At 49.6% G+C, this 9,090-nt stretch overlaps 1 pseudogene across 1 annotated transcript; it reads right to left on the bottom strand.

Moving 5' to 3' along the window:
• Positions 1-5,880: 5,880 nt before the first annotated feature.
• On the bottom strand, positions 5,881-7,887 carry LOC306816035 (heat shock factor protein 5 pseudogene; annotated as a pseudogene). Its single transcript, XR_013777883.1, has 3 exons — positions 7,388-7,887; positions 6,835-6,882; positions 5,881-5,903 (listed from the first exon to the last, which is right to left on the bottom strand). The product of XR_013777883.1 is annotated as a heat shock factor protein 5 pseudogene (transcript).
• Between the last annotated feature and the right edge of the window lie 1,203 nt (positions 7,888-9,090).

Genomic DNA, 9,090 nt, shown 5'->3' on the forward strand with positions numbered 1-9,090 from the left:
GAAGAATGAATGTTCTATAAACCTGCTAAAGGAGAGAATGCATGGTTTAAAATGCTGAGCACTAGCTTTTGAGACACAGAGTGTACTTAATGCAGAATTAGTCTAAGAAAACCACAACACAGAGAAAAGAGAAAAAGTGTCATCATCCCCTTACATTTTTTCCTCTCCCCTCCCCAGTCAGGGTGCTGCCTGAGGGGGTTCTAGAGATGGACCACAACTCACAGACAAATAACCTCAGACAGGTTCTATTACCCACAGATTGACAGACCTGTGAGGAATTGGGTGCCACAGCCTGTCATACACTCACCAATGCTTAATGACCACTGAAGATACTGGGAAAACATTGATGTGGTCACTCATCATGGAAATGAGAAGTGCCCCAAAGCCAATTGCAGTTTCAAAGGGAAATTCATTACAGACTGTTACAACTGTGATGCTTCTATACAATGACCAATTTCAAGTCAAAGATGGTTACAGAATGGTACAACTCTGCTGACTCTACAGATAAAGACAGAAAAATCCATTTCAGTTTCCACAATCAAGTATGTTCCATCTCATAAGTACTGCCCACAAATTTATATATATATTATTTATATGTATATGTATATGTATATTTATACTTATATACGCTTGTATATAAAGAACCAAACATCAATAGAATGATCTGAAAATCCACAGAGCAGTTCTACACTCACTGGAGTCCCGGAGTTTTCTCAGCTGACTTTGCCTGGCAGTTCTCAGGGAACGTGTGGCTCTGCTGCCATCCCAAATCCGCGCTTTCCTTGCCCAGCCTGAGTGCACACAGGGCATGTGCTGGGCATGGCTGGAGATTTTCATGGCCAAAATCCCCCAGCATCATCACCTTTACACCTGCTCATTGCTTTGGATTGCACAAATCACACAACACCCAGCTCAGCTGACAAATGCCATTTCTTGCAGATTGTTACAGCTGCACTGCTGATCAACACATGCACAGGAACCAATTTCAGTTGAAAAATGTCATTTATTACAAATTGCTACACCCGTGCTGACAATACAGAACTATACAGATCTCAGTGAATGTTAAAAAAAGGGATTTATTACATTACTAAACCAATGCTATGCAAAAATATACAAATATCAACTTCAGTTAATAAAACCTTAATTTATTGCCAACTCTACAACAGCTCACTATACACAAAGATCACTTAGGTGTTTAACAACTTAATTTATTACATACAAGCTTATAGCCCATGTAGAAACACGAAAATATGCGTTCCCTCTCTAAATAGCCCTACACTAAGAACTCAGCAGTTAATGTTTTACAACTATACTACTCCATACATGTTTATTTAAAACTATATACATATGTATGCACATATATATAAATATATATAAAACTATAACAATCTACTGGTCCACATATAGATTAAACATTACGTATTACATACTATATGTAAATAGATATATAAACCAAACCCATCAATATACAAATAGCACTGTACCAATATTAATATCCATGCAACTACATCAATGCAAATATACAGCTATACATCTCCACATAAATGTAAATACATATACATATAAATAGATCAATATGCAAAGAAAAAAATAAATATAGAATATATATATATATGAAAATACAAATACACCCATTTAAAAGTCATATACAGATAACTGCATCAATACAAACAGGTTATCTACACAAATGAAAACCCAGGATATAGAACTAAAGTCAGATATAACAACATATACATGTATTTACACAAGTGACATTATTAGATATATATATATACATATATGGAAGCACACACATATATGTATATATATACATATATACATAGCACATCTAAAAATACAACAGAAATATGGAAATATTTCTATACAAATAGCAAACCACATAAGAAAATATCCATATAATTATCCCTCTCTATGTGAAACTTCATGTATCTTTAAACAGAACTCAAAATAGAAAACTGGATTGCAGAATCCCCATCTTTAAATCCTCTCCCTCAGTCTCTTCGTCCCATGCAGAGCAGCTCTCCTGGACAGGGACAGCAGATGGGACATCTGGGAAGCAAAGGGAACACTGAGTCAGGAGCAGGGCCTTTCCCTTGGCAGCACCTGCACTTCCATCAGGGAAGAGAAAATCTCAGAGCCCCTCCAGGATTGCTGGAAAGCAGCAGCAGGCCGAGGGTCCAGGGTGTGGCGAGCGCAGCGCGGCGGGACTGTCCCGCAGCCCCGGCACAGCCGGCACAGCTCCCGGGCCCTGCCGGCACAGCTGCCTTGCCCCAGGACAGCCCCTGTGCCGGCCGGGGCAGCTGCGCCGAGCAGCCCCAGCACGGGCAGGGCCGCTCCTGCCCCTGTGCCGGGCACTGCCCACGGCCACAGCCCACGGCACCCTCAGCCCACCCTGCCCCACCGGCCCTGGGGCCTCACCAGCCTCTGTGCCAGCAGCAGCTCCTGCTCACTGTTCTTGCTCGGGGCCTTTGGCTTCTCCCTGCTGGCTCCTGTCACTCCTCCTGCTGTCTGCAATGTCTTCACTGCAGATGTGGCAAAAATGGAGCCTCAGGAATTGGTTCCATGGCTGGCAGAGCTGCAGTCCCGGACCCCTCTGTGCTCCCTGCTGGCCCCTCCATCCCCTCAGCCCTGCCATGCTCTCAGCAAACCCCGAGTCCCCTTCAGTTTCTTCAGACCCCACAGTCCTCTCACCCCCTTCTCTCACCCCCTTCTCTCACCCCCCTTCTGACCCATCCCATCCCCTTAGACCCGTCACCCCCTCAGCCTGTGCCACTTCCCTGTCCCCTCAGTGCCACCATTGCCCTCAGCTGCCCCACACCCTCAGCCCCAGCAGCACCTCAAGGTCACCGTCCCTTCAGTGCCAGCGCCCCCTCAGCCCCTCAGCCCCTCAGTCTCACCGTCCCTCAGCAGCTCCTCAGGGGACTCTGCCTGGGGCCAGCGGCAGCTGCCACCGCTCCAGGGACACCCGGGGCTGGAACTGCTGCTCCGCCCGGCCCAGCCCCAGCTCGGACCAGCACAGCAACAGGGGACAGAGGACACAGGGGACAAACAAGAGATGGAAAAGGAATCAGAGAGGGGAAACACCTTAAAAATGCAGCCTAGCCCTACACAGCTCAATCTGTGGATCTAAATTCTGTTTACCTTTAACTAAAGAAGTATGTATAAATATAAATATAAATATAAATATAAATATAAATATAAATATAAATATAAATATAAATATAAATATAAATATAAATATTTAATTAATAGTTATTAAAATGCATTACTAGTAATAAAAATAATAACATATATATATATATATATTATTATTATCCTATACATATATATATATGCAAATCTGAAAATCTATAAAAGTAACTACATATAACTATAGAAGTCTATAAATGTATCAATCAACAGAGGGGTTCCACCTGCCCGATGGTCACAGGCTCTCCCCCGGTTTCTCCCTGGCACGCAGGGCAGCCCTCCTGGCAAGGTAGATCAGATGGATATCTGGGAAGCAAAGGGAACATCCAGTCAATATTGGCCTCGGTCCATCTTTCCCTTTGGAAGTTACTGTCCTTATGACAAAGACTGTAAGAGAAGGCCTGGAAGGCAGACTCTCAATTGAGAATTTCAGGCCTGCTCTTTAAAGAGCTGGAATCCTTCCAAGTTTTCAAAATATTTGATCTTTTGAAGTTTCCCAATAAACTCACAGCACTCACAGCGCAAATGGTTCCCATGAGAGCTTGAAACACACAGTCCCAGCTCCCACAAAGAAGCCCAGCCTTGTTCTTTCTCTGTGCTGACAGAGAGACCTCATTCCTCACTGAAATGGCTGAAACTGAAGGGTGCTGTGAGCTGAGTTATGAATCCAAATTGGGATACCCAGCTTGGTGACACACATCCCACAAGGTCAGGTTTATTCCTGGCTCTCTTGCCACATCAGAGGACTCAGTGTCAGAGCCTCTGGAGAAGCGAGGAGGGCAGGGCTCGGGGAGGTTGTCTCAGTGCAGGATTTGAACTAAAGGCATGGGAAACACCAACCCTGAAACCAAGAACTCAACTCTTCTGATCTCCCTGCCTGTCAGAGGCAGGCAGAGCAGCCCTCTCACATCTCTCTAAACCAATGGGGGCTCTCTCCTTACCAAGCTCCTCGGGTTGCTGGGAACTGTTCCCAGAGCTCTCAGTGCCAGACAAACCTCCCTCTGCTGCAGCGTTGTTCACAGGCTCCCCTTCTGAAGGCTCAGAGGCAACGTTAATATTCCCCTTGAAAGAGAAACAGAAAGAAATAAACCCTTCTCACCAGTTACACAATGCATCCGTGGCACACATACCTAATCTCTTGTTCCTAACAAGAAATCTGGGCCACAAACACCTTCAAAATTCAGATTTGACTCCTCCAACATGGTCCAAAAGCTGTCAAAGGTGACAATGCTGAATGTGGGGGTGACACTGAACACATGGATGGCTGCTAAGGAAGGAGTCCTGCCAGTTCCTGGATCAGGGAGGTGCTCCTCCCTCCACAGCCCTGTGCAGAACAGTCTCATCCAGGCTGCAGCTTTGTAGAGATTGCATGGGAACACACATCTCTTCCCATACAGATGCCCAACAGCAAGGTGATTGAGCTCTGGAACATGGAGAGCAAGACTGGGCATTTTGCCCAGCTAAGGATTTCCCAGATAGAAACTGGACTGCAGGCACCACCTTACTGAGAGGACAAGAAAGCTGCAGCTCCAGCCCATCCCCAAACATGGCTCTGGGAGCACCTACACACACGGCAGGGCTCACACAGCAGCTGCAGCTGCAGCCCAGCCCTTGCTTTGCCTTGGCCTTCCAACACAAAAGAGGCAGAGCCCACATCAGCTGCTGCAACAGAGGCACCTCTCACATGCCCCTCCCTGCATGGGACACTTTGCCTTCAGTGCCATTCTCCAAACACTCTTCTCTTCTTTCCCATCAAACAAAGACTGGTAGAATGCACAAAGCTTTCACTTACTCATCACAAATGGCCCCACAGGAGGAATTCTTCCCAGGAAAAGGAGCACTCAAACTTGGCCAACACAGGCTCACACCTCTCATCCTCACTCAGGGGAGTGATTTTCTCATTCCTCTTCTTTTAGAAACCTTACTTTACCAAGAAAATCCTTCCCTGTCCATTCACAACTGAATTCAAGAAGCCTTTGCTTCTCAGCCAAGTAACAACTTGTAAAAGCTCCCAGTCAGTCCCTTTCATCCCTGTTCAGCAGAGTTACCTGAGCAGAGGGAGACCTTTCAGGCGGGGAGGACGAAAGCATCTCCTCCAGTGTCTCAAGCACCATGTCCAGATCCAAGGGGGGCAATTCCTCTTCCCCAGGAGTATCCCAGAGCCACCTGGGGGCTCTCCATGGTGCATAACCAGCATAGCCAGCTGCAGCACTGGGGGCTGAAGTGCCTGGAGTGGCTGCAAGAGTTCAAACACATTGGTCAGGCTCCAGAATGTGGCTTTGGGACACGGAGCTCTATGCTGCCTTGGATCAAACACCACAGGAAGCACACAGCAACCTCAATTCCAGAAATGTACTCAAACTTCACAGGGAATTGGGAGAGTGAGTTCTCCCTCTTAAAAATCTTTCTTCTAAATTATGTGTATGTATATGAAAGGATGGATTTTAAAATTGATCTACATATACACAAAATCACTTTATAATCACTGCCTTTTCTATCTCCCCATCAGCTTTTGGAGTTGGTGGCTTTGCAGTTTCTCATAATAACAGACCACAGAAAGCGGATTCACCAAGGAAGAGCCCACACCTGCAGACACACATCCTAAACTTAAACTGTGAGTTTCTTCTAAAAAGTATCCTTGTGGGTGAGGCTGAATTCTATAGCTGCAGCTGCTCCAGGGATGCACAGAGCTCATGGAATTTTAATAACATTATCTGAAGGAGAGACAACCTGCAAACTCTCAATATCCTATCAGGGTCCTAGTTTGACTTCATTCCAAAAAAGAGTTTACCTGACACTGACCAGTCGTGGACAAAGGTTATTTGCCTTGCCCTTGCACCCCTACAGAGAGGCTGTCTGGAAAATGCAAAGAACCCACTCCAAAACGGCAGCAAGGACAGAAAAAGCAGATTGAGATTAATTTTGTTATCATGGTTGTATTTCCTAGCACACTTGACATTTCTACCTGACTTGCACTTGAGATCAACCCATGACAGAGCACAGCAGGAAAACATTTCAGTCAATTTTCATGATTGTTCTGAAAAGCAAGGATAGAAACTCTTCCCCTACCTGATGGCCAGTAGGATGGCAAGTGCTGCTCAGGAAATGTGCAGCTGCTGCTCTCTGGAACTGTCACCAAAGGGCTTTGGTGGTTCACGGGACCTCGTGGAATGACAGGCTCAGGCTGGAATTGAAATGTGTCTGTGCCTGGCTCCACTGATGAAGCCCCCAGAGGTCCAGAAGTGACAAATGCTTCCTCAGGATATTCTGGGGAAGCCTCACACACTTGAGCAGCTGCACTCATCCTGGAGGAGCCTGGAGGCACCTCTGAATCCCCAGGTGAGGCAGCACTGTTGGCTGGGCTGTGCTGCTCTGAAGATTTGCAGCTGCTGCCCTCTCGAAGGGCCCTGCAGGCAGCTTCAGGGTCGATGCGAACCAGCGGAATGGTGAGCTTGCGCAGATTAAATTTGCGGATGAGCTCCCTTGATGGTTCCACTGGTGAAGCCCCAAAAAGTCCAGAGGAGGCACAGACTTTCTTGGCAGCTGGTGGGGAAGCCTCAGACTCCTGAGCACCTGCACATTCCCTGGAAGGGCCTGGATGCAGCTCTGAATCCTCCCGTGAGGCAGCAGCAGCAGCAGCAGCACCAGCAGCAGCACCAGCAGCAGCAGCAGTGAGGTTCTGGCCTGAGGGAGCTGTGCAGCAGTGAGGGAAGAAGAAAGGAAGCAAAGGGAAGGCTGGGTCACTATTGGGCTTTGCAAGGCCTTCGGCAGCAACTGTATTTCTGCCAGGGAAGAGAAAAACTCCCATCCTCCCAAGCAGAGTGAGAAAGAAGTAATGAAAGAAAAAAACATGTTCTGGGGCCATTCAACACAGTTCCTTGCCTGCTTAACTGTCCCCTATTGGTTCAACTGTCTTGGAAAAGTGTCCTGCTGCCATTCCTTGTCAGGAAGCAACTGCCAGAAACCCAACTGCCAGGTCTCTTCCCTTCTATTCCAAAGGACCAGGAGGCTCCCTCCCACTGGGTCTGACCACGACCGAGCCCTCGGCTCACACGCACTCACGGAGAGCTCCCCAAGCATCCCAGGGCCGGGCACGGAGCAGCACCAGCCCCGGCGCCGCTCCTGCCCCTGTGCCGGCCCTTGCCCACGGCCACAGCCCACGGCACCCTTGGCGCCCGCAGCTCGCAGCCCGTCTCACCGGCTCTGGGGGGCTGCCCGGCACAGCAGGCGGGCAGCGGCCGCTCCGTGTGCGGCTGCTGGAAGCGGCCGGGCTGCCGGCTGCGCACCTCCAGCCCCGCCGCCAGCCGCTGCCTGTTGGCCCTGGTCAGGCGCTGGATGCGGAGCAGCAGCTCGGGGCGGTCGCGCACGAAGTTGGCATTCGTGTAGTGGAGCCAGCCGCCGGCATCGCCCGGCACCTTGTGGAAGCCGTAGAGGTTGAGCTGGCGCACGAAGCTGCCGAAGTGCGTGGCTTGGAAGGAGTCCGGGCCCGGCCCCGCCCCTTCGCCGCCCGCTCCGTGGGCGCCGCCCGGGCTGAGCAGCTCCCGCTCGAGCAGGGAGCGGTCGATGAGCAGCCCCTGGCCCCGGCTGTCCCAGCGCACGGAGCGGACGCTGGGGCTGTTCGCCAGGCGCCACAGCTTGGCGGGGAAGGCGCTGGCGTTGAGCGCGGCGGGCAGCGGCAGCTCCGCCATCGCGCCGGTCGCCGAGTGCGGCCACAACGCCCGCGGCGCGCGGCCTGAGGGGGGCGCTGCGCTCGGCCCCGCTCGCGGCCCCGCGCGGGCCGGGCTCGGCGGCACGAGCGCGGCAGAGCCGGGGCTGCGGGCCCAGCGCGGGCGGGGCGGGGCCGGGGCTGGCCGGGAGCGCGGGGCCGCTGCAAACCCTGCCCTGCTCCCATTCCCGCAGCCATCCCTGCGCCTCGGCTTGCGGCGTGAAACCAAAGCAACAAGGCCAGCGCGGGAACTTTCCGAAAGGGCTCGGAACTGAGGAATCCCGTGGGAAACTCTTCCTCTCTGTCCAGTGAAAGTGAAATCACTCCGTGTTCGGCATAGCTGAAGGGAGGAAAAAGATGTTCCATTGGGTAGCTTCAGTATTTTGATGGGGTTGCAAACAGAGTTCCCCGCTTGAAAGCAGACAAGGTCAAATGGGAGAAGAGGAAATGAAAAGAGAGAATTGAAGACATTCTTTTTTTCACTTTTCCTGCCAAATGTCTGGTTCTTTCTCACTGTCTCTGCCTGTCTTCAGCAGATTTCACACATTTCTCTTTCTTTGGAGACAGAAGCAGCAACAGGAAGGGGCAGCAATTTTGTCAGCATTTTCATCCAAGCTAAACTCCTGCCACCTTGAAGGATGTTATTTTACCCAAGGGATTAATGGCTTACAGTGATAGTGAACTCACACTGCTGTCTTCATCAGGAGGTTTCCATTCTTCTTTCCTCAGTAATACTTTATTCTCTTTTTTTCCACAATCAGGGCAGAGTTACAATGTGAAATCCCTCCCAGAACCACGTCTTTTCTGTGGAAACCAGCAAATGTCATTTTGCAATGCTCTGCTTAGTGTCACTTGTTCTTTTTATTTTAAATTCTCTCTTGAACTGGAAATAGTTTCCAGGGCAGGGAAAAAATAGACCTATTTCTTCCATCTCTTTTAATTCCTGCCCCTTTTTAATGTTTTTACATGGTTTAAGCATGAGGGCTCCTGTGAGAATATTTGGTGATATGGCAGAAGCTCACCCCTCAGGCAGAGTGGATATTTCCCTTGCATCCAGCTTGTCCTGAGTTCTGGCTGACGCTGCCTCCTCTTGCCTCCTTCCAGGTCCCTCTGTGAGGAGCCCAGCCCTGTCCCTTCACTCACTGCCCTGTGGGTGACGTGCTGACACAAGGATTGTTGGTCTCATCTCATTCTGG

This window comes from Erithacus rubecula (genome assembly GCF_903797595.1).
Source record: "Erithacus rubecula genome assembly, contig: scaffold_343_arrow_ctg1, whole genome shotgun sequence".
Classification (NCBI taxonomy): Eukaryota; Metazoa; Chordata; class Aves; order Passeriformes; family Muscicapidae; genus Erithacus; species Erithacus rubecula.